Raw genomic sequence first — 25,557 nt, 5'->3', positions numbered from 1 at the left:
AAAAAAAAAAAAGGAGGGGTGGGGATTTCCACATTTATGGTTTATTGTACCGAGTATATTTGAGCTATCTTTTCATATTGATGAGGCTGACAAAAATAGAAAATTTTAGAAGACTCTTTATATCAAAGACCAGAGACCTCCTGTGTAAAGATTCTTTTGTCCTGTGGCCTTTTCTCTTCCTTATGCTCATTAACTGAGAATATATCTCCACTCCCAAGGACAGAAAACTCTTGCATATTCTGTTTTCTTCAAATTCTCTTTTATTTCCTTCCATTTTCACCTCTGTAACAATGGACGCGTATGTCCTTACCTTGACTCTGCTTCCAGTAAATTTGTGATTAAAATATCAAAGGCTGCTGGGTGCACTGTCACTGGTGCTTTCTTCTTTCTTGGGCTGTGAGCGGGGAGCTCATGATATGGAGGTTCCTCCACGCACGCCGGTCCCCCTCCCACGTACGTCTTGAGTCATATTCCTTCCAAACCCACTCAGATGGTTTATATTTCCCAGTTTCCACAATTATTCCTAAATAATTTGGAAGACGTGGACTTTTCTCATAATTGCTTTAGTTATTTTACTAACAAAACATTAACTTTGCACACTAAGATCTGCAAAGTGATGCAAAAACTTTCCTTATCCAAAAAAAAAAAAAAAAAGTGGTCTGTAAAATGGCATTGCGTAGGAAGAAAATATCACTAAAGATGGAGATGGAAGATTTTGCGAGGTCATTTGATTAGAGTGGACACATTTTAATATAGAAGTTTGCAACATGGAAATTTATGTAACAAGGAGACAGGCAGCCTTCCTGGGGGGCAGCTGGAGAGGCAGGCGGCAGAGGACGACAGCCCTGCAGACTCATCACCCAAGAAGTCTAAGACAATGGAGAGCACAGAGCTGGAACTCCATGACGTGCAGAGAGATACCTGAGGACCGGAGAAGGAAACCATAGCCAGGGAATACCGTGCATGGCAGTTTCTGGGTGTTTGGGTGGTGAGACTTTCTGGAGAGTTTTTCAGACCTTTAGAATGGGAGGGGAAAGTGGGCGGGATAATGCTTCCTTGGCAGCAACATAATTTCGAAGCTTGACTTCTGGTGTCCAGGTTCACTTGCCATTCTTACCCTTGATTCTGGACTGTTGAACATTGGCAGTAGCCCTGAGGGTCGTATCAGATCTCCTCTAGGGTTAGGGGCAACAGTAATTCCTCTCAAAGGTGGGACATGTCTTGCAGGGACTCACTTCCCACATTGCTTTGCTTAGAGCACATTCAACGCTAACACAGACTTCAGTTATATGAGGAATGGAGTGGCATATCGGAGAGGGTGAGGCTCGTGGGAAACAGCTGCCTAGCTCTCTTGGCTTTCTTTGATGTAAGGAAGGGAAACAATGTCGATTTGGTTCTAGAGTGTGCTCTTATAGGTCACCTCCAAGACCTTAACATGCCCTTTCTGTAACATGAATGCCAGAAATCCGAGAGGTGTCAAGATTGCATTGCATCATGGCCCTTGCGAAACCCTACTCTGTAAAGCAGTAGCACACATCACACGAGCTGGAAGGATGATTACAGAAAGATGTGTGGCCGGCATGAGCTCGGTGGGAAAGCTGTTCCCTGACACAGGAAGGGAGCAGTGCCTTTTGATATGGAATATTTTCCATGGCTTTAAGGCAGATTTAATTTTCTAATTAAGTTCAAATTACTACTAAGGCTATGTAACTTAGAACAAGTTTATATTCAAATTGGCAGTAGGAGGTGGGGTAGAGTGAATGGACAGTGCAGTGTGGACTGGATAAAATTGAGACAAAATTCTTACCCTTTCTCAATTCACAACCTGGGGAAGAGGACAGAAAAGTGAACAAGAAATTCAGAATTAAAACCTGATAAAAGCTGTGGCGAGGCGTGGAGGAGATGTCGTTTGGAGAAGTAAAAGCGATAATTCCAATGCTTATCTACTGATCTTCCCGCCACAGCCTCCCGCCGCTGTCAGCTGCCCACGGCTGCGACCCGAGCTGCCCAAACGCAGTAGCCCCTGAGCCCGCGTCATCTCAGACTTTACCCGGAGGCGGATTGACTGGTGAGTATATATCTACTGCAGCCTAAGGATCAGGACTCCTCGTGTGATCTGGGCATGGCCCTGGAAATTTTGTATTTGTAATTTCATATTCGCTCTCGAAGAGGGCTCCCAAGTTGTATGAGCTTTTGTCCCCACAAACACACCCTCTCCCTGTCCCTCCCGAGACATCCACACTCCTCTCCAGAGGAGGCAGAGCTAGGCCTAAGCTGCTTCCCCTCATTTTTACTTCTTAGTAAACCAGAGTGTCTACCTGTGGGTGTATGAAAGCTGTACATGAGTGTGTGCTGTGTCTATTGTGTGTTCTCTGTGTTATATGTGTGTACTGCATGTGTTGTGCATTTGTGTGCTTGTATGTGTGGTGTATTCTCTGTGTTGTATGTGTGTTCTGTGTGCTTATATGTTGTATGTGTTGTGTACATGTGTTCTCTGTGTTGTCTGTGCATGTTGCATGTGCATATTGTGTGTGCTTTGTGCAGTGTGTGCAGTGTATTGGTGTTATATGTGTTGTGTATGTGTGTTGTGTGTGTTCTGTGCATGTGTCTATTGTGTGCATGGTGTGTGTGGCCTGTTTGTTGCACGTGTTCCGTGTGTTGTGTACCTTGTGTGTGTATGCTGTATGTGTTGTGTGCATGTTGTGCGTGTTATATGTGTGTTGTGTGTGTTGTGTGCATGTTATATGCATGCTATGTTTGTTGTGTGTGTGCACTGTGTGTCATGTGTGCATGTATGTTGTGTGTTCTGTGTGTCACATACCTTGTGTATGTTGTGTGTTGTGTACATGTTGTATGTGTTGTGTGTGTTGTGTGTGTTGTGTGCATGTTGTACGAATGGAGTGTTTGTTGTGTGTGTGCTCTGTATGTCATGCATACATGTATGTTGTGTGCTGTGTGCATGGTGTGTATTTGTTGTGTGTGCTGTGTGTGTGCAGGGGGCAGTATGGGGCTGCTGTGAGCATGTGGCCTTCCTATTTCCTGATCTGGCACAAGGAGATGACTCAGGGCCAAGCCTGGAGGTGACTCTGCAGGGCCGGGAGCTGCCGGCGGTGACGCTGGCCCTTGTTCCGAGGACGTGCTGGTCAGAGCTGCCTGGAACGCTGCTCGCGGCCAGGCCGCCAGAGGGTCTGAGTCCCCCGACTCCAGCCAGCCTCAGACATATGTGAGGGGCCGATGCGGCGGTGCCCAGAGGCAGCGTTGTCCATGGCCCCTGGCATGCTGCGCGAGGGGAAGAACGGAGCCGCACGTGTGATTGGACGTGATCTGTAGCCACGGAGAAGCCGTGAAACAGATGAGGTTGAGCTTAGTGTTCCGCCCCATTTAACCGAGCATATCCAAAATAGTATCACCTCAACAAAGAGTCAACACTAAAACGTGACCAGGGAGATATTTTGCGCCTCCTTTTTGAATCTCAGTGTGCACCTTACACTTAGGGGACATCTCATGTCAGACTGGCAACTTTCGTGTGCCCGGCAGCTGCGTGTCTGGGGGCTGCTGAATTGGACGGTGCCACTCTAGAGACAGAGGGGGAGGGGACATAGGACTTGCTCACGGTCCTGGGGTGGGCAGCAGGGTGGCCAGGGACCTCACTGGACGCTCGTTGGGCCGGTCCGCACCTCTTCTTAGAGGGACACATCCCTGTCCTTGTTTCTGCCCCTCTTTGTAGAAAGGACCATTCAGACGCTCACCATTGTTGGGGAGAAGCATCAACTACTCAAAACTAAGCAAAATATACTCAATTTATGGGACTATATGGCTTCTTAAGTGTTTCTTCCCTTCTAAAAAAAAAAATCCACCTTAGAAAATATGAAAAATCCAGAAAAGCACAAGATGAAAATAAATTGTTCATGTTCCCACAATCCCACAGGACCACAGTTAATATCTGGCTGCAGACGGCACTTCCTTCCCTTCTTTTCTTAACCAGCCTGTCCTTGGGGCAGTGGACACTGTGCTCGGCCCCGGGTAATAAGGAATTTGGTCTCAGCTCAAAGAGAGAGCAGCCTTTGTCCCCGCTCCCTGGGAGATGACTCAGCCCCTGGGACTTCCCAAGCGACAGGAATGTCTGCACTGCTCACGGTGGTTATGCTGAAGAGATGGCTCAGGACCGTGCGAGCCACCCCAGAAAGGCCAAGCATGTGATGAGAGAGAGGCTCAGAGGAGTTTTACTACATGATAGCGGCCCAACCTCTTGGCCTCTGGAGAGGGAACAGGGCTCGATGACATGGGCTTGGTTCCACCAATCCTGCCTGTGCCGTGAAGGCTCAGGTGACCTTCCTGGTGTCAACACACACCACTGTGAGGAAGACACAGGGGCGTCATGTTCGGGACCCTCCCAGACCTCTCCCTGTGTGTCTCTTCCTTGGCTGTTCTGATTTGCATCCTGTTGTTCCAATGAGGCTGTAATTATAAGTATGGTGTTTCTCTGCATTCTGTGACCTATGATCTGGGGACCCCCGAACTTGCGGCTGGTATCTGAAGTGAGGGCAGTCTCATGGGTTCTGTTCCTTCAGGCTCCACAGTTTGTGCCCCTCTCCCATTGCCGTGATTTCGCTGCCTGGCCCGCCTGCTGGCTGGGGTGGGAGGGAGAGTTACCAGCTGCTGCAAAGAGGCTCTGGTGCTGCTCTCCCCTCCTCATGCTGTGACGGGGACAGGCCCGGGAAGAATCATCTCCGGGTCGCACAGGAGAATTAAGTGTCTTGGCCAAGGTCGTGCAGAAGCTGGGGAGGACAAAGTCCTAATCTTAGGGTGCCAGGGCTGTTGTGTTCCTAAAGGGAACTAGGCTCTGGCCAAGAGCATCCCATCTGAGCTATGTGCGTGCTGTAAATGTTTTCTCTTCTACAGATTGCATTTCCCAGTCGTTTTTGTTCTTCCCTGCTGACATCTGTTGTACCTTTACAACGTGGAAACTACTAGATAACCCTCATTGCAGGGGAATAACAGCCCTTCACAATTGGGCTACACAGTACCTGACAGATTATGTAATAATTTTCATTGTCCTCATTTGTCTAAGAATAAAAACATTTTATTCTGAAAGTGAGGCAGCATACACTATAATCTGATCTTTTGATGAAGCAAAGAAAAGCTGATCTATTTTTAGATAATGAACTTGCTGATAAGTCTTAATTTGGATCCAGTGTTTGACTCTGCCCTGATGCGGTTCCACACGTCCTGCTCTGTGTCCACAGATACTGACGTGTCACCCACGGTGCTCGGCACTGCCCAGGTCTGCTCCTCGAGGAGGGAGCTACCGATTCTTCACAAAGGAGAAAGAGAAAGTCAAAGCATTTTCTTTGGCTCAAAACTTTCCCTTCCCCCCATGACGATTTCAAGAGTTTTTTGTTTGTTTGTTTCTAGGTTTCAAGCAAATAGATCTTTAAGAACGAATCTCAATCTTTGGCTTGAGGGTGATTTAGGAGTTCATATGGGTATTTGGAAGAAAAGTCACCGGAAGCCTGAGGTCCTGCTGCTGGGTGGGGTTTTGTTGTCACTCACGTGGGCTTCCCCCAATCCCCGAGGGTCTGGGAGGGTACAAAGCATGACCCACATCTTTGTGTTGACAGAGATATACAAGGCATGGGCCTAGCAGGACCTGGGAGTTGCCCTGCAGAGACTCTCGTGGTCAGGGGCCTTTGTGAGGAGGCCGTGGGCAGGACCACGCTTCCCATAGCAGTGTGGTCCTGTGGGTCAGGACGGGGAGCAGAGCCTCCTCCCTGGCCCGACTGCAGTGAGAAGGTGTTTCCTCCTGTTTGAGAGCAGCACCTAACCATCCCCGAGGGTGTGAGGAGGAAATTCACATGGCGATGCAGCGTCTGCCGTGTGCCAGGCACTAAGTGAGGTTCCTGTGAAGCACGGGGCACGCAGGTGTGCAGGGGCGTGGGGACTGTGGAACCCTGCAGGTGAGTCAAGGTCATTGCTGGCTGGGTGAAGGCTGGGAACGGGCTGTGGTCGGCAGAGGGACGGGAGGGCCCCACAGACTCCCGCATCCCGATCCCCAGGGCCTGCGGACAAGTTGATGACTTTGTGGATGTGATTAAGGTTCAGGCCTTGTGAGGCGGAGAGTTTCTTGGATCTTCCAGGTGGGACCAGCGTAACCACAGGGGGCCGTAAAAGCGGAAAAGCTCCCATTGTGGCTGGAGGGACACAGCCACAGAAGAAAGGCAGAGATGAGCGATGCTGGCTTTGAAGGTGAAGGAAGAGGCCGAGAGGGGGAATGAAGGCGGCCTCTAGACGCTGGGAACCCCACGAGGTCATGATCCCCAGAGGATCCAGGAGAAATGCGGCCCTTGGGCACCTTGACTGTGGTCCCCGGAGACCTGGGCTGCACTTCTGAGCTCCGGAACTGTAAGATAATAAATACCTTTGTGTTGTGTTATGCCACTGAATTTGTGGTGATCTGCTATGGTGACTGGAAAACCAAGGAAGGGAGGGTGTGCAGGACTAGAGGAGACAGGTGCCGGTCTAGGAACTCACAGAGCCACGTGTGTCCCCGGAGCCAGCAGCATCGGTGTCACCTGGGAGCTTGATGGCGCACAGCGTCCCTGGCCCACCCCAGGCAGACCCACGATCTCAAGTGTAAATGTCCCAGGGTCACCTGCTGTGCTCAGGAAGGTGGGCAGTGGGCAGAACAAAGTGGCCCCGAGGGACGCAGACGTGGACTCAAAATGCTGCGGGTCGGGATGGCTGCGTGGCGCAGGTTGGCCGGGTGGGGCTGTGTTTCACCTGGGTTGTAGGGTGCCAGTCGGGGGTGACGAGGGAGGGCTGGGAAATCCTAATGAAAGGGCCACGGAAGTAGCCTGTGTAACCAGGACCTGAGGCCCTGGCATGGTGAGGCGTGGGGGGAGGGGGTGAGAGGGTTGTGTCCCACGGGGGGTGGGGTGGGGGGGGAGGGGAGAGGGTTTAGAGTTGAGATTGCGGAGATGCTGAGGTTGTTGATTCTGACAAGGTCAGTAACAATACTGTGGTAACAGCTTCCCATCTGGGTTTAAGCTGCAAAGGGACTTTCCTGACTGCAGACACTTCCTGTGTGGCTCGTGCAACCTGCCTCCACGCCTGCTGCCACGGGTTCCACTAGTGAAACACTTGTGGCCCAGCGTGGCCTATTGGATGGCCTCTGATTTGACCTTTGCAGTGCAATTTCATTCTATCCCAAAATAATGCCCCGAGGTGTCATCACGCCTATTTTTACAAACCAGGAAACCCAAATTCAAGGGAGGCTAAGTAACGTCCCCAAAGTCACACAGCTGGAATTCGGCTGGACTGAGGTGGAGCCCGCAGCCTTCATCTCCCAGGACTGCAGGTTTTCTGCTCTGCTGAGTGAGACAGAAATTCTCAGAGTGCACAAAAAATAGAATGCCGTAAAGGATGGCTGTGGAGAAAGGAGCGGGAGGAGGAACGCAGAGCTGGAGAAAGCTCTGTGCCAGCATTCCTAAAAATTGCCCTCCAGACACATTACGTAACCCGAGTTATTTCTGGTGGTCCTGGGACCACACGCTGAGTCCCCGCTGATCCCTGGGAAGAGTGATCTGCCTCGAGGACCTGACTCGGGCTAGGTCCCCTTCCCAGCAGGACAGGGCGCGTTTCTGCGCATCCGCCATCCGGAACGGAAGTTCGAGGGCGTGGCCCTGGCTCCGGGCAAGGATTTTCGTGCCATGTCACAACACGGCAGAGAAGGTCCAGGGCTTCCGGGCCCTTCTGTGTAAGTGGCGGACTGGTCTGTGTTTCCATCCACAAAGGTCGAGGGTGGAAGTCCCGAGGATCCTCCTGTTTTTGTAAAGACGGTGACCAGCTGATGTGAGTCCCTTGGCTGTCCCAGCTGCCACGTCAGAGTCTGTGCGCACCCACCTGTCACCGCTCGCCTCTCCCCAACCGAGAAGGCGCACAGGCTTCCTTCCCTCCGTGCTTCTCCGGTTAAGTCAGGCGGTCGGGTCCGCGCCCCCGCCCCGTGCGGTAGACGGGCGGCACTGCTGGCCCGCTGCCCATTCCTGTGCAGAAGTGTTAGGGGCACAGCCACACCTGCTGCTTATGCTCCGTCCATGGCCTCTTCCACACTTCCGCCGCAGAGGCGAGCACCTATGACAGAGACCATCTGGCCAGCCAAGCCTAAAGGCTTTACTGTTTGTCCCTTCACTGGAAGAGTTTACTGACCCCTGCTCTAGACGCTAAAGAGCCTTCTCTGGCCCCCTGGCCTTGATGGTCTCCATAAGACAAGGAACCCCGAGCGTCAGCAGACAGGCTCCCCTGGGGCCCGCACTCTGCCTCTGGCCCTGCCCTGGCATCTAGGCCCTGCGCCTGCTCTGGTCCACATGGGCCTCAGCCCGGGTTATTTCTCCTGATCCCATGTACACCCTACAGCCTGACAGGTGGCCACAGGAAGGCTGGTTGTGCAGGCCGGGTGTCCACACCACACACACGGGGCCTCGTGGTGCAGAATAGAGTCAGGGATGGGCAGGAGAGGGTGACCTGGTCCTGGCCCTAAACTTGCCCTCTTGTCTTGGATCCTACATGTTACAAGTGGACCTGATTTTCAGTCTTCCTTCCTCATCCATTTCACTGCTCTATCAATAATCTATTTTGCTCCTTGTCTTAGTCTGTTTTGTGTTGCTGTAACAGGATAGCTGAGATGGGGTGATTTATAAAGAAAAGGGGTTTATTTAGCTCCAAGTTCTGCAGGCTGGGAAGCTCAAGGGCATGGCCCTGGCTCTGGCATGAGGGCTTCCATGCTGCCTCATAACGTGGCGGAGAGGGTTGAAGGTGTGTGAAGAGGCAGAGGACCAAACAAGATGAGGAACCTCACTTTATAGCAACCTGTCCTCACGAGAACTAATTCATTCCTGCAAGAACCAATTAGCCTTGAAAGAATAAGCACTCACTACTGCAAGATGGCACCATGCCACCTATGAGGGATCTACCCTTTTCACCTCCTGCCAGGCCCCACTTCCTGGCACCACCACACCGGGGATCAAACTTTGACGTGAACTTTGGTGGAGACAGACAAACCACCTCCAAACAGAAGCGCTCCTTACAGCTCTTCCCAAACGTGCTTCAGTCTGCTTTCTCCTAAAACTCTGTGGTAGGAAGACAACAAAATGGGGAAAGAATTGTCTTCTCAACAAAGAGTTCTAGGAACAATGAAAATCCGTATGGGTAAGAAAGAAATTCAATCCCGTCTTCACATGATACACAAAAATACTCAGAATGGATCGTAGATCTGAATATGAAAGTTAAAATCATAAAACTCTTAAAAGAAAACATAGGAGTAAATCTTTAATACCTTGAGTTTGGCAATGGTTTCTTAGATATGGTACCAAAATCACAAATGACAAAAAATAATAAATTGGACTTCACCAAAATTAAAAACTTTAATGCTGCAAATGACATCAAGAAAGTAAAAAGGAAACTCACAGAATGGCAGAAAGCATTTGTGCATTTGCAAATCATAATTCTTATAAGGGACTTGTATATAAAGAAGTCTTCCAACTCAATAATAAAAAGATAATCAAAATTTAAAATTGACAAAGGATCTAAATAGACATTTCTCCAAAGAAGATATATGTACACATGGCCAATAAGCATATGCAAGGATACTCAACATCATTAGTCATTATACAAATGCAAATCAAAACCACAGTGAAATCGCATTTCACACTGTCTAGGATGGCTTTAATAAAAAAGACAATAACATATGTTGGCAAGAATGTGGAAACCAGAGCCCTCACTCCTTTGCTGGTGGGAGTGCAGGTACAGCTGCTTCAGAAAACAGTTTTGACAGTTTCTCAAAATGTTAAACGTGGAGTTATTATGTCTTAGGCCATTCAGGCTGCTATCACAAGATACTATAAACTAGGTAGCTTATAGACAACAGAAATTTATTCTCTCATAGTTGTGGATTCTGGGAAGTCCAAGATCAGGGCACCAGCAGAGTCAGCGTCTGGCAAGGGCCACTTCTGGTTCCTAGAAGGCCGTCTTCTCTCTGTACCCTCACATGGCAGAGAGGGTGAGGGAAGCCTCTGGGGCCTTTTCCATTAGGGCACTAATCCCATTCCTGAGGGCTGCACCCTTGTGACCTATTCACCCCATAAAGCCCCACCTCCCGGTACCATTGCCTTGGGGGTTGGGTTTCAACATATGAATGTGGGGGGGACACAGACATTTAGTCAATAACGTCACATGACTCAACACTTCCACCCAAATGCACAAGAGAATTGAAAATATGTTTACACAAAACTGTGTGAATGTTCCTAACAGTGTTAGTCATCATAGCCAAAAAGTAAAAACAACCCAAATGTCTATAAACCAATGAATGGATAAATAAATAAGGTATATCCATATAATATTAATAGCATATTAGTCAGCCATAAAAAGAAATGAAGTTTTGATAGATACTGCATGATAGATGACCCTTGAAAACTTTATTATGCTAAGTGAACGAAGACGGTCACCAAAGACCACGTACCATGATTCCAGCTCTACTAAATGTGCAGAGGTGGAAATCCAGAGACACAGCAAGTGGCTCGAGGAGTTGCTGGGGCAGGGGAGTGGGTGGGAGGAATGGAGGTGAGCGCTGATGGGCACAGCGTTTCTTTCTGAAGTGACAAAAATGTTCCCAAATGAGATCATGGTGGTGGTTGCTTAACTCTGAATTTATAAAAACACCATTTCTTGTGCACTTAAAACGGATGACATGTATGTTGTGTACGATGCTGTGTGACTTCCATGGCTAGGCCGTGTTTCATGCGGTGCTCTCAGAATGTGCACCCCGGAGCGCTAAGCCAGCACGGAGAAAGTCCAGCTACCCTGACGCAATCCTGCCCCTTCCTGCCTTCTCAAGGGAGGGCCTCTCGTTTCCTTTGCAATCAAACCCCCCGAAAGAGCAGAGCACTTTCCAGCTCAACTTCTGACCCCCCAATCTTGTGCAGTCAGCACCTCGCTTTCCCACTCCGCCTCTGCTGAGCTGCGATCCCAAGGAGCGCATGGAGCCCCATGACCAGGTGCCGACGTTTCTTCTCAGTCCTTAGCCTGGTCCCCTCTGGGCAGCTTTCGATGTGGCCGACCCCCTCTCCTTCTCCCGGAAGCCCTTCCTCCCTCCCTCAGGTTCGTTGGCTCTGTGATTATGTCTAGAATATATGGAGACATCTCTTATGACACTATTCTACATAAAATTTGAACTCTGAACATTACACAATCTGCATTTGCTATTAGAAGACCTGTTGCTAGTGGAGAACGACGCAGGGGCTCAAATGAGCTGGGACTCAGAAGAGGACGGATGGAAACTGGACATCAGAGCCACAGTGTCACAGCCCAGCCTGTCCCTGCCTCGTGCACACAGGAGAGCAAGAACCGCTCAACGGATAGAGCATGGTGACCCTGGCGAGGGGTGTGGGGACCCTCAATTGACTCAATTGAGTCAGGTGCTCAGTTGACCCCTGAGTTTCCTGGTAGCCAAAGAAAAGGGAAAAATGTCAGGTATTCATGTTTATAAGTGAATCATGCATCAGACAAATTCATCCTGGGAGACACACGTTTTCCCTGCCTTGCTTTCAAAGTATAACTTAATCTGTGGATTTTTACTCAAGAGGCATTAATAACAAAATCTTTGACTTCAATTCATGCAAAAATGACCCGAAATATTCCCGCAGATTCGGTTCTTTGACACCACACTCTATGAGAGGTGTGACCATAGCCCTAGAGCTTTGCTGTGAGCCTGTGAGGCTTGGACTGAAGGTTGCTCCTACACACCCAGGGCGGGAGGTCCGGCCCTTGTCTGCTGTTATGACCGATGTTTTCCTCAACAGGTGTGCTGGCTATGCCAGAGCGTCTGCAGAGGAACTCAAACGTGCAGGCGGAGTTTTTGGTCCGGACATCCTGGGAGAAACTGCTGCCTCTGGAACATGAGTCGTCACCCGCCAGGCACCTCGGCGCTCCCTGAAGTTGAGCTTGGTTTGTGCAGCGAGTACTTCCGGCCAAGAATGTAGCCTATGAGAAGAGTTAGGTCCAGGTGTGTCCCCGTGTCCCCACATAGATGAAGAAACCAGCTTTTTGATGGGAGCGTTACTGCCATTTAAATGCTTAAGAAGCTCTGCCAGATACGGTGATCATCCTGGGAACTGCCGTGCCTGGCTTCTCTCACCAGCACGGTGCTGCGGTTTGTTCGCCACGTGGCGTTCTGAGCCATCACCCGGCGGGTGACCCTCTCTCCACCTGTCCAGGTCATCTGGCTCAGCTGCCTTCTGAGGACAGCTGGGATGCTGGTCTCCGACATGGGGCTTTGAGCCCGCCCTACGGGTCGGTGAGATGACAATTTCTGTTTTCTGGTGAACTGGCTTCCCAAGGGTGGGGGACGTCAGCTCTTAAGTCATTGGTTTTATCACCCAAACGCCTTGTCTTTGCTTCGCCAAAACCATGTCCTTAGCCACTAGGAGATAGCAGACGACTGTCTTAGTTGTGCAGAAGCGAGCAAAATTAGAAATATTCTAGGCGCTTTATTGACCATTCAAAAGCTGGGTGGTCTGTTTGAGTACCATGCCTTCTTTTTTTTTAAATCTATTTTGTGAAATACTCTTAACCTTACTGAAAAGTTTCAAGTTACAGTACAGAATTTTTTCCCTACAGAATCATTTCAGAATAAATTATGGACATAATTCCCTTTCCCCAAATATTCTCGCGTGCATTTCCAATATACCTGGACGTTCTCTCACGCAGCCACAACCCAAAAGTCAGTGCAGGAAGTTAACATTGGTATGCACTGCCATCTGATCTCCCACCCCGCTAGGGTTTGAATGTGTCCCCACATTTCATCTGGAAACTTAATCCCCAAGGTGGCTGTACTGAGAGGTGGGATGGTGAAGAGGTGGTTGGGTCATGAGAGCCCTGCCCTGTTGTGGATCAGTGGGTTGTCACCAGAGGGGGACTGGTGGCTTTGTAAGAGGAAGGGAGACCTGAGCCACCACGTTAGCATGCTCAGCCCCCTACCGTGTGACGCCTTGGTGGCCTCGGGACTCTGCAGAGAGGCCCCACCAGCAAGAAGGCCCCCACCAGATGCGGCCCCTCAACCTTGAACTTCTCAGCCTCCACAACTGTGAGAAATACGTCCCTTTTCTTTATAAATTATCCCGTTTCAACTATTCTTTTTATAAGCAACAGAAAACAAAATAAGGCAGATCGCATGCAAATTTTGCCACTTCCCCCAAGGAGGCCCTATGTCCAAAGGTTCAAGGTCAGACGTGTCCCCAGCACCGAGCAGTCAGTACCTTCCATCCTCTTCAGTCTGGAACGTTCCTCAGACTTCCCTTGACCTCTAGGGGAAAGTCACTTGTGAAGATTACAGACCAGCAATGTAGCGGAATGTCCGTTAGTCTGGGTTTGTCCCCGGTGGAGGGACGTCCCTGCAGGGCTGCAGCCTCCGCCAGGCGCGGGTTACCTCCGAGCAGCCCCAGGACTGGGGACGCTCACTCGAGTCACTTGAGTAAAGTGACACCTGCCAGGCTTGGCCATCGCACGTCACTCTTTCCTCCTCCTCCCTTGGTATTTGGCGTGTAGGGGCTGTGCATTGTGTGGACATCCTCACTAAACTCCCCGTTTCTGCACTTCTCTCTCTTCTGGACGTGAGCTTTCCTGCCTTGTGTAACGGGTGTGGCATTGATACCGTCACGATATATTTTGATGCTTAAATTCTCTCAAGTTTGCCCAGACGAAGCCCCCCCAGGCTGGTTCCCGAGTCTCTCTGGCTCATTGCTGCCATTCTTTGAAGACTTTCTTGCTCCCTGATGCGTTCCCTGCTCAGCCTGGGGTCCGCAGTGTCCGAGGGGCCCCGGCTCTAGCGGTGTCCCCTTTACTCCTGCAGTCGTGAGCCCCGGTCTGAGCCGTCTGCAGGAGGGTGTCGGAGGTGCTTTTCCTCAGCCCTGGGGGGTGAGGCTGGGCAGGGAGGGTCACCTCCACCTCAGCTGCCTTTGTCTCTAGCCCCGGGGGGACCCGCCCGGCCCTGCCGTGAGCAGGAGCCCAGCCCAGTGCCCCTGTCCCCAGCAGAAGGGCCATGCCGGTTGCCAAGACCCTGTTCCTGCAGCTTCCCAGAGCAGCTCTTCTTTTTTTGGTTGATTTTCTGAAAACCCGCTTATCTATTCTGCTTCAAATTAATCCCCAAATGTTGCCTTATCAAACCATTTGTCGTTGCGGCGGCAGCTGATTACAGATGTACATCGTTTCTGCACAGCCTTTTTAAAGGGCCAATCACTATGGTAACCACATTACAGAAAATTGCTGTGTCTCCTTAAAATACCCTTCAGAAAAGGTCACTCGGTATTAACATGTTCCAACCAAAACTAGCAGAGTGAGCAGCGTTAAGAACATTGTCACCATGTGCTGCTTTTCCACGTGCCTAGTTTTGGTCACGTAATTTCAGGAAACTCTCAAAACAGGACGAAATATTGAGATGTTGAGAGGAGAGAGAGTTCCAGTGCGACAATACGTGTGTGTGTTTGTAAATTACAAAGACCAGACCAACCTTGGTTCCTGTGCTCACGGGGCAGCCTGTGGGCTCGGACTCTGCCGGTCTGGGGCACCCGCTCCCGTCACCTGAGCCTGGTCCTGAGGGCTGGGGACGGAGCGGCTGCCTCTGGGCATCAGAGCCACCAGCTCGGTATGGGGCTCAGGCAGAGGGACAAGCAGTCTTAGGACGGTTTACCTGTTTTAATTCTCTCAACTCAGTGAGGTAGGTATTTCCATTAACGCGTGAGGAAATTGAGGTACAGACAAGTAGGCGGCCCCAAAACACGGTGGGTGAGAGGCAGCCATGGGATTTGAACCCAGGCACTCCGGCTACAGTGTTCTTGATTTACCAGTTTTGTGTATTACATGTTGACCTCCTATTGTGGAAGATCAAGATTTACCCAATTCCTCTAATTCTCATAACTCCTTTTACTTCATTTTCCGTCTGGTTCACTAATTGCAGCATTTGCGTGTGCTGTCTCTCTGTATCTCGGCTCTATCTCTGTCTCACTGACTCTCTGTGTCACACACACACACACACACACACACACACACACGATTCTTGAACCTTTTCAAGTCCTTCAGCCTATGTTCCCCAGGAACAAAGACATTCCAAGGTGTCCTCCGGTTTAGCTACAGTACTCTTGTCATCCTCAGCAAATTGTGTACACCTCATGTTCCATTTACCCAATTGTCCCCCAGATATCTTTTATGTATTTTTGAAATCTAGGAACAATTAAGGATCACACATCACACTTGTTTATAATGTCTCTCTAACTCCTTTAATCTAGAATAGTGCCCACTGCCTTTTTCTTTTCTTTCAAGACACCAACATTACAGAGTCCAGGCAAGTTGCCTTGTATGGTGTCCGCAGTGTGGATCTCTGCTTATTTCCTCAGGATCAGATTCCGATAAAACGTTTCAGCAGGACTACTGCATAGGTGACTACTTCCTGTTTCATTGCATCAGAAAGGTGACACTTGCTAAATTCAATCCTTTGATTAAGATGGCTGCCAGATTTCTCAAGTGCAAAATACCTTTTCCCTTTTGAAATTAATAAGAAATCTGGGGTGATAAATTGAAGCTGTGTGAATATCCTGCTCCCCAATAACATTTTACCCAGTGATTTTTGCTTGTCTCAATGATCGTTGCAGAATGCTGCTATTCTATCATTTCTCCCACATTCTTTAACTGGCTTTTTTTCTGTAATGATAATTTTCCCTCTCTCACCTCTTTTTTTTTTTTTTTAAGCAACTAACTAGAGACTCAATGATTCTTTTAATTCAATGTATTATCTATTACCCTCATTATTCTTTTTGATGATCAAATTGTTTCAAGTTTGGCCAGGAGGAACCTCTTCGATCAGGTTCTTGTATCTTTCTGACACGCGCTGTTAGTCAGGGAGTGCATCCCTGCTTCCTGACATAAAACAAGGTCCAAGCTCACCTCGGACTTGCCCTACCTAGACCTGGAATGAGCTAATTTCCTAAGGAGGCTTGGCCTCTTTTAGTGGGGAGTACTGTCTATAAACAAAGACCTGGGTCTTTGGTGTGTTAATTGTTGCTGGGGTGTAGATGTTCCTGGACCTTTGAGTGAACAGAGCTAGTAGTTTTATATTCTCACTAATTTTTCCAATTCAAGACAAGCAGCCCAGGTTTTTCCTCACTCCACACTGGCATTTCCCTTCTTCTATGGGGGGAGCCTCAGTTTCCCAAAAGTTAATATATTTTGCTTTCTGCTATGACAGGCATAGAATCATTTCAGAATCGCTACACTGACAATTACCTCCAACAACAAATTGTTAACAAAAATTCAAAATTTCTTTGCAATAATTTTTGTCCTTAGAATATATCACATAAAGTGTATATAGTCAGAGAACTAGGTTAAAAATTTACTTGCATTATTTCTCATTTCTGTGTGGTTGTGTTATCAGTTTGATGTGCCATGAAGTCCATTTGTTTCTGTTTGTTTTCAGTTTTAGGTTATGCCCTTTATGAAGATATTTGTCTCAGTGTTTTGAATATGTTAAGCTTTTACATGCTCAAAAGAAAAAATAATATGAAAAGTGTAGCCTGAGAATTCTTATTCCCATCTTTGTTACTTTCATCTATTTCTCACCCAACCCCTAGGAAAATAATAATTTTTTGGTTTTGGTTTATCCTCTGTGTGTATGTGTGTGTGTCTGTGTGTACGTATGTGTATATGTGTGATTTTTTTACATAATACACTATATTTTTCTCATTTAACCTTATTGCATACACAAAAGGTAGTATACTGTATATACTCTTTTGAATTTTGCTTTTTTAACTTAAAATATATCCTGGAAATCACTCTATATCAATTTATAGAATATTTATTTTTATAGCTGCAGAATACCCCATTATGTGGCTATACTACTGTTATATAACTGGTTGCCTATGGATAACTACTTGGGTAGTTATATATTGCAGTCACAAATAATGCCACATGAATAATCTTGGACATATATTTGTGAAGATGTATTTTTCAGGGCTAGTTCCTAGAAGTTGGATTTCTGAGTCAAAGAGTAAATGCATAGTTTTCTTAGCTGTTGCCAACTTCCCCTCATTTTGCATTCCCACCAGCAAGGTATACAAATGCCTGCTTCCTCCAGAAGTCTTGCCAACAGGGTGAGTGGATAAGCTTTCTCATTTCTGCCAACGTGGCATGGGAGATACGGTATCCTAGTGTAGTTTTAACTGTATTTCTTTTCATATATTAAGGGTCTTTTATATATTGTTTTATGTGTTTTGTCCACTTTTCTAATGGATTTTTAAATTTTTTCCCTCCAATTTTGAAAGCATTTTATATATTAGGGAGGTTAGCCCTCCATCTGTGAGAGGGGTTGCACACACTTTCTTACCAGTTGTCTCTTGCTATTTGACTTCGTCTATGGTGTTTTTCAGAAGTTAAAAAAACGTTGTGGTCAAATTAATTAATCATTGCTTTTACTGCATATGAATTATAAGTTATTGTTTAAAAGGCTTTCTTCACATCCAGATTATTAAAAAAATCACCCACGCTTTCTTCTAGAATTTTTTCCATTTTGATCACTGATCCATTTGGTGTTTATTCTGATATATGGTGTGAGGTATGGATCCATTTCTGACTTTTCAAATGGATGTCGGTTATCATAACATCCTTTATTATTAAAGAGTCTACCTTTTCTCAGTGATTCGAGGTGTCACCTTTATCATATACTGTATCTCCATGTATCCTTGCATCTGTTCCTGGGCTTTTAATCCTGTTCTATTGATCCTTCTATTCATTTATCAATATCACAGTTTTAACAATTGAAGCTTTTTAGTGTGTTTTAATATCTGGGAGGGCCAACCCCTCCATTGTTCTTCTTGTAGAGTTTTTCTAGCTATTATTGCATCTCTGGTTTTTCATTTGAACTTTAGAATCAACTTGTCTAAGTCCAGAATAAAAACTTGTTAAACATTTTATTTCAATTTTGTTAAATTTATATTTTACCTGAAGGAGGATTGACATTTTTATGATGGTGAATTATCTTCTTCAAGAACCAGTGATTTTTTCATTGGTTCAAGTCTTTTTTGTATTTCTTAGAAGTTGTTTAAAATCATTTTCATATAGATTTTGTATATTTCTTGTTAATTACTATGTTCTTTTTTGTTGCTTCTGTAATAGTGAGTTTCTCTTCCATTATATTTTTTATTCACATACAATATTGATTTTTTTGATTCATTGTACATTATTCTAATTAAAAAACTTTTTGTTATTTTCATTATTGAATCTTTTGGGTTTTCCAGGTATATTATTATGTTATGTGTAAATAAAGTTTTTTTTTTTAAATGTTTATTCCTTCAATGATTTTTCTTTCTTTAATAGTATTCATTATATTCCTAATACAGCATTAAATAGTAGTACAGATGGTGGGTGTCCTTATTTTGTTTCTGATCTTAGTGGGAAATATCTTTTGGGTGATAGATATCCTGAAAACCCTGAATTAACCACTATGAAATCTATGCATATAACAAAATTGTACTTGTACCATATAAATTCATATAAATAAAAAAACTTAAAGGAAAATGATGACTTACAGGTCAATTTTATACATACGCACATATGTATACACATGTATGTATATGTACAGACATATATGAATATATACACATGTGTATATACACATGTATATATAAACATATCTATTATATAAATGTGTATACACACATATCTAGATATATGTGTGTATTTTTAGAATAATGAAGAAAATTATATAATTTTTTCCTTACATCTATTATTAATATGGCAAATTAATTTTCTAATATTGATTCAGCCTCACATTCCTAGAGTATGTTTCACTGGGACATGATGTACTGTTTTTAAGTATGTCTTTGTATTCTGTTTGCTAATATTTTATTTAGGATCTTTCCATTGCTATTTCTAAGAAATATTTATAGCTTTCTTTTGGGGGCTATCTTTATTGGTTTAGATATTGATGTTAAACTTAATTGAAGAAAGAATTTAGAAATTCCCTCCTTTCTATATCCTGGAACAATTTATATATCATTGATATTATCTTATATTTGCTTAGTATATGCCCTGTGAAACCAGGTCTTCTCCTTTTTTATGAGATAGTTCTTTGACAACATTTTGTATTTTTCTGTGGAAGTAGGATTGTTTAAGCAGTCTATCTTTATTTTGGTCAATTTATATTTTCTTAGAAAATTATTCATTTTATTTAGATTTTAAAATACATTTGCATAGATCTTTAAAACATAGGTATTTTTATTTATTTGTTTATTTGGAGACAGGGACTTGTTCTGTTACCCAGGGTGGAGTGCAGTGGTGTGACCACAGCTCACTGTAGCCTTCAACTCCTGGGCTCAAGGGATCCCCCTGCCTCAGCCTCCTGAGTAGCTGGGACTACAGGCACATGTCACCATGCCTGGCTAATTTTTTATGTTTTGTAGGGATAGGGTCTCACCATGTTGCCCAGGCTGGTCTCAACTTCTGGGCTCAAGCTAATCCTCCAACCTCAGCCTCCCCAAGTGCTGGGATTACAGGCATGAGACACTGCACCCAGCCTAGTTCTTATGAATTATTATGTTCCTCTTTTTCATGACTACCCCATCATCATTTCTTTTTCTCTTTATTTTCTTGATTAAGCAATCATAGGAGTGTCATTTCTTTTGAAACAAACAGTATTTTGATTTATGTAATATTTCTACTGTTTTTCTGTATTCTGTCACATGTTTCTGCTTTTATGCTTATTATTTCCTTTCTTCTTCTGTCTTTTCGTTTATTTTATAGTTATTTTTCCAGTTTTTTGAGCTAGAAACTTAATTCTTTTATTCTACATGTATAATCATTTAAAGCTATAAAATTTCCCCTGATCAGTGTTTTAACTGTATCTCATAGATTCTGAATTGTCTTGGATTATAGTTTTTTTTGGATTCCAGTTATAAATATAAGCTGTTTTTCATTGTTATATTGTTTTTCTTGAATTCCAAGTATAGGCATGTTGGATCTTCTTTGTCCTTCCATATCTATTGTTTTCTCTTTGCTCTTTTAAAAATCTTTCTTTTTTATTTTCATTCTCTTCCCATTTTTTGTTCTCAATATCCCTTATGTATTCAGTTGCATGCATTTTCTCTTGCATACCCAGTAGTTTAATCTTTATTTCTTTTTCTTCAGTTTTCCTTAAATTCAGCAAATTATCATTCCACATATTCCAGTATTTTTTAAAAAAAAAAACCACTTTTGAGATTTTTGTATTTTTGATGTAAAGTGGGTTCTTTTTTTTAAAAAGTCTGTGAATGTTTGTTTAATATTTAATTTGGGCTGTAGTTTTGGTTACAGTTCTCCTCTGCTTCATGTTTTCCTTTGGGTGGAGAATTTTCACCAGCTGAAGTGCCTTCCATTTTCTGCTCATTTTGAAATATCTTATATTTTGCTAAACCAGCAACAGTAAGTGATGCTGTGTGGGCAGCAGTGCAGGTTTGGTTCAGTCCAAGTGTGCGCAGATGGTGCATTTTCAGGATGTGGTTCCCCTTTGATTCCATAGGAGTCTTGGTTTGTACTGCTGACTTCCTTCTTGCCCTTCGCCAAAAGCCTACCAGTGAAGCTCCCCCCTCCCCTGATACAGTGTCTCCCAAGATGGTCACCAAGCATTTCCATACACGTGCATGCCACTTCCTCTACAAAACTTGATTTAACAATAATTTTAGATTTATAGAAGAGATAGAAAGATCAGCTTCCTCTAATGGTAGCATCTTACTTAACTATGGCACATTTATAAAAACTAAGGAATTAACTTTGGTACAGTGCTCCCAACTAACCTATAGGCCTCATTAGTATCACCCAGTTTTCCCACTAACACCATTTTTCTGCTCAGGACTCAATCCAGGACACGACATGCATGTAATCATGTCTCCTTAGTCTCCCCAGTCTAAGACAGTTTCTCAGTTTTCTCTTGCCTTTCACGGTCTGAGCACTTTTTTTTTTTTTTTTTTTAGACAGAGTCTCACTCTGTTGCCCAGGCTAGAGCGAGTGCCGTGGCATCAGCCTAGCTCACAGCATCCTCAAACTCCTGGGCTCAAGCAATCCTCCTGCCTCAGCCTCCTGAGTAGCTGGGACTTAGGCATATGTGTCACCACCCCCAGCTAATTTTTTCTACACATATTTTTAGCTGTCCATATAATTTCTTTCTATTTTTAGTAGAGATGGGGTCTCGCTCTTGCAGGCCGGTGTCTGAGCACTTTTGAAGAACGATGGTCAGGTGGTCAGTGGAACATCCTCAGTTTGGCTTTGCTGCATGTTTCTCACGGTTAAACTGGGGCGTGGATTTTGGGAAAGACTAGCACAGAGCTGACGTACCTTTCTCAGCAAAGCCTATCAGGGAGACACGATAGCAACATGACTCACCACTGCTAATGTTTATCTTAATCACTCAGTTAAGGTGAAGTTTGCTTGTTATTGTTTCCCCCTTCCATACTCTGTTCCTTGTAAGCGAGTCAGTCAGTCCAGCCCACACTCAAAAGGAGGGACATTGAGCTCCAGCTCCTGAGGGGTGTATCAAAGAATTTGTGGGACACATATTAAAGCCAGGGTAAGCAGGGAACTGCGGGTGCTGCTTTGGGTCTGGCATTGCTGCAGGAGATGCCCTGGGCATTGCTGTGGGCCTTGGGTTGGCACTGTGTAACTGAGCAGGAAGTCGCAAAACAAGGTTTTTAATTGCCCTGATCACAACAGGTTGGAGGCGGAGCAAGAGGTTCTTTCTATCACATATACTCACCAGAAAATTGGTTTCCCTGAACATCACCTAAATACACATCTGGGAACGACACCAATCGGATATCAGACTGAGGTGGGGGTAGGGGAGGGGATGGGGGTATGCCTACACAATGAGTGCATTGCACACCTGGTAACGCTTGAAGGTGCTGACTCGGGAAGGGGGGGGAAGGGAGGGATATATACCTACATGATGGGTGCAACGCGCACTACCTGGGGAACAGACACGCCTGGAGCTCTGACTTGGGGGGAAAGGTGGTACATGGGCAACGTATGTAACCTGCAATTCTGTATCCCCCATAACAATAAGATGAAATAAAAAAAAAAAAAATAGAAAGAACCAAGACGGTGAAACACCGCCCCTTCATGAATATTCTTCTCCTTGTTTAGCCTGTAATTAAGCAATTGCTTAAATAGAAGGGCAAGAAGAACCAGGGGGCCGGTTCTCTTCTGCAGGGAGAATTTGCCTCTGCTCTGTCTGTGCAGTGGTCTTTCTATAGTTTCTGAATAAATCTCGCTTTCACTTTATACTGTCTCCTCACCCCTGAATTCTTTCTTGCATGAAGCCAAAGAGTCACTTGGACCTCAAGGGGCTCCTGGCATTGGGAGTCACTTTCCCGTGTCAAGGGGAGATATTTTGAGGCCATGTAAACATTCTGTTTTCCTTAAAGTTTTGCACACTAGTTTGAGCACTTATCAGTGAGTCTTTGTTGTAGCAATTAGTACTCTGCTGTATTAATGGTGATTTTCTGTTTCCCTCATTCTTTCCATATGTGTTAACTGGAATTTTTCTAGGGAAGATTTGTCTCTTCTCCCACACTTATTTATTTAGTTATTTGTTTGCCAGTATGGACTCGTGAGTGTTTGTTCTGTTTCACGGGTTGTGATCCGATACTGTGGTTGCTTATTGTGTCGCTGGAACTGCTTCAGCTCCAGCCTTCGTGAGTGCTGCCTGGTGCTTCCTCTGTCCTCTTGATGTACCCTATCTTGTTTGCTGATGTCTTGAGCACTTCTTTACTCCCTGGCACTGAAAGTCACCCCAGGCACATCTCGTCTCTTCCCTGCCTTGCCGGGAGTCACCGTTTCTCCAAGAAGCATTTGATCCTTTTACTGGAGGACGTTGCTGGAAGCCAGGACCTGCACTAGGGTGCTCGCCACCACTGGGGTGTCACTGCTGTCCCCTTGGACGGCCTGCGTCTGGGTTCCCAGCAGCCATGTCTTTGATCACCACCTGTCCCTGTGAGAAGGGACTTGCTCTGCAGGTTCGTCTTCATCCTGACTCAGTTTCCCTCACCCTCGTCACAGGGCTAGAAGCTGCAAAAGGGGTGTGCTCTGCAGAGAGGGGAGAGGTTCCAGGCTGTGGTTAGTGAGGGAGAGTATTCCAGGCTGTGGTAAATTGGGGTGCGGGGGGAGCTGTTCCAGGTTGTGGTTAATTGAGGGGGACTGTTCCAGGCTGTAGGTAATTGTGGGGTGCTAGTTTAGGCTGTGGTAAATTCAGGGGGGCTGTTCCAGGCCTTGGGGAACTGTGGGGATAGGATCCTGTAGGATAGGATAATGGTCTCCAGTTCCATTTGAGCTGCTGTGAATGACATTATTTCATTACTTTTTATAGCTGAGTAGTACTCCATGGTATATATACCCCATTTTCTTTATCCACTTATCAGTTGATGGGCACTTAGGTTGATTCCATATCTTTGCAATTGTGAATTGCGTTGGGATAAACATTTGAGAGCAGGTGACTTTTTGATAAAATGATTTCTATTCCTTTGGGTAGATAACCAGTAGTAGGACTGCTGGACTGAATGGCAGGTCTACTTTTAGCTCTTTGAGAAATTTCCATACTGTAGCAGGCTGGGGTTAATTAAGGGGGGGCTGTTCCAGGCTGTGGGTAACTGGGGGACTGTTTCAGTCTGCGTGTAATTGAGGGGGGTTGTTCCAGGCTGTGGTAAATTGAGGGGGGCTGTACCAGGCTGTGGCTAATTGAAGGGGGCTATTCCAGGTTGTGGTTAATTGACCCCAACTGTTCAGACTGTGTTAAACTGAGGGGGCCTTTTCCAAGCTGTGTAATTGAGGGGGGGCTGTCCCAGATGTGGTTATTTGAGGGTGGCTGTAGCAGAGTGTGGTTAATTGAGGGGTTTTTACCAGGCTCTGGTTATTTGAGGGGTGTGTTCCAGGCTTTGGTAAATTCAGGGGGGCTCTTCCAGGCCTTGGGGAATTGGGGGGCTGTAATGATTGGGGTTGTTCCAATATGTATAATGAGGGGGTTATTGCAGGCCATGTAATTGAGGGGGGCTATTCTAGGCTGTGATTAAATGAGGGGTACAGTTTCAGGCTGTGGTTAATTGAAGACCGTTCCACACTGTGCTAAACTGAGGGGGCTGTTCCAGGCTGTGGTAGATTGAGGGGGGCTGTTCAGACTGTTGTTAATGAGGGGGCTGTCCCAGGCTGTGTTTATTTGAGGGGGGCTGTCCCAGGCTGTGGGAAATTTGAGGGCTATCCCAGGCTGTGCTGTGGGACAGTCTGGTTTTAGATCCGCAGTCCTGGGTTGAACCCAGGTCTCTATTTGCTGAATGGTGACCTGGGCGAGTCACTGTGTGTCTGGTCACATCCCTCTGCACCTGCGCTCGGCCTCTCTGCAGGTGGCAGATGACTTGCTCTATCTCACCTGTTAAATTAAAAAAATATCTTTCTCGTGTTTTCTTTTTTGTTTTATGAATGATATGTCTGTTATGGAATTCTTTCCTTTCATAAAGTCAATATCTCTTTGGTATTGTAAATATACACGTTAGAGTTTTCTGTGCTGCCTTTATTAAACCTCTTTGCTCTAGGTTCATTCTTATATTTTCTACCTTTCTTCCTCTGCATTTTGTGTTAGGGACTTCCATCAAAGGCTCAGAGATTTCTGAGACTATATATGTCTGGATGCTCTGTTTTCATGGATGACAAATGTGGGCTGGTAGGTGATGGGGGGGACTTCACTGTTTTGCTGGGAGACCCCTGAATGTCACTGTCTTTTTCTCTTTGGCATGTGACACCTCCCCTTGTGCACGGTGGCAATGGCCTGCTGAGGGATCGCGGGAGGATGCCCGGCCTCTCTGCACACGGGCTCGGTCTCTCTGCAGGTGGCACCTTCACGCTCAGCTGCACGTCATTGCTTCATGCCGAGACTGATGATGTGACCTCTTATGGGACTAAAGGCCTGCCTTCTGCCAGGGTGGAGAAGCATTCATTTCCTGGGAAGAAACCTGGGGGTCCAAATGTCATCTCATCAGAAGGAGGACTCCCTGTCCTCAGCCCTCGCGTCCCTACCTGGAGAGACACAGGTGTGTCCACCCTGAGCCTCGCTGTGGCTTGGGGTAGCTCAGCGGGCTTCACACTGCTCCCTGCCCCCGAGGCACGCGCCTCACTGCCCTGTTTTTCAGTTAATGGCCAGTATCCCGGTGTCCAACTGCTCCTCACCTCCCACAGGTGTACGCACGCCTCTTGTCAGCTACCAGCGCCTTCTCCTGTCCAATTGTCCCTACAGTTTGCATCCTTCCTCTTCTGTTGTGGTTACGTGAGTGCAGAGGGAGCAGAGATAAAGCGATGCTCCCGCCTGCTAAGCCTAACTGGAAGGCGCCTTCTGTGCTGCTGGCAGGCTCTGTCTTTATTTTACACTTTTGCCTCATTTTCCAACTTACATTCTTTATTTTTGACTGTCTGCCTAAGATGTTTACATGTGAGAGCTTGTCATTTGTTGGT

This window comes from Eulemur rufifrons, chromosome 4, assembly GCF_041146395.1.
Source record: "Eulemur rufifrons isolate Redbay chromosome 4, OSU_ERuf_1, whole genome shotgun sequence".
Lineage (NCBI taxonomy): Eukaryota > Metazoa > Chordata > Mammalia > Primates > Lemuridae > Eulemur > Eulemur rufifrons.
This window is presented reverse-complemented; position numbering follows the sequence as displayed.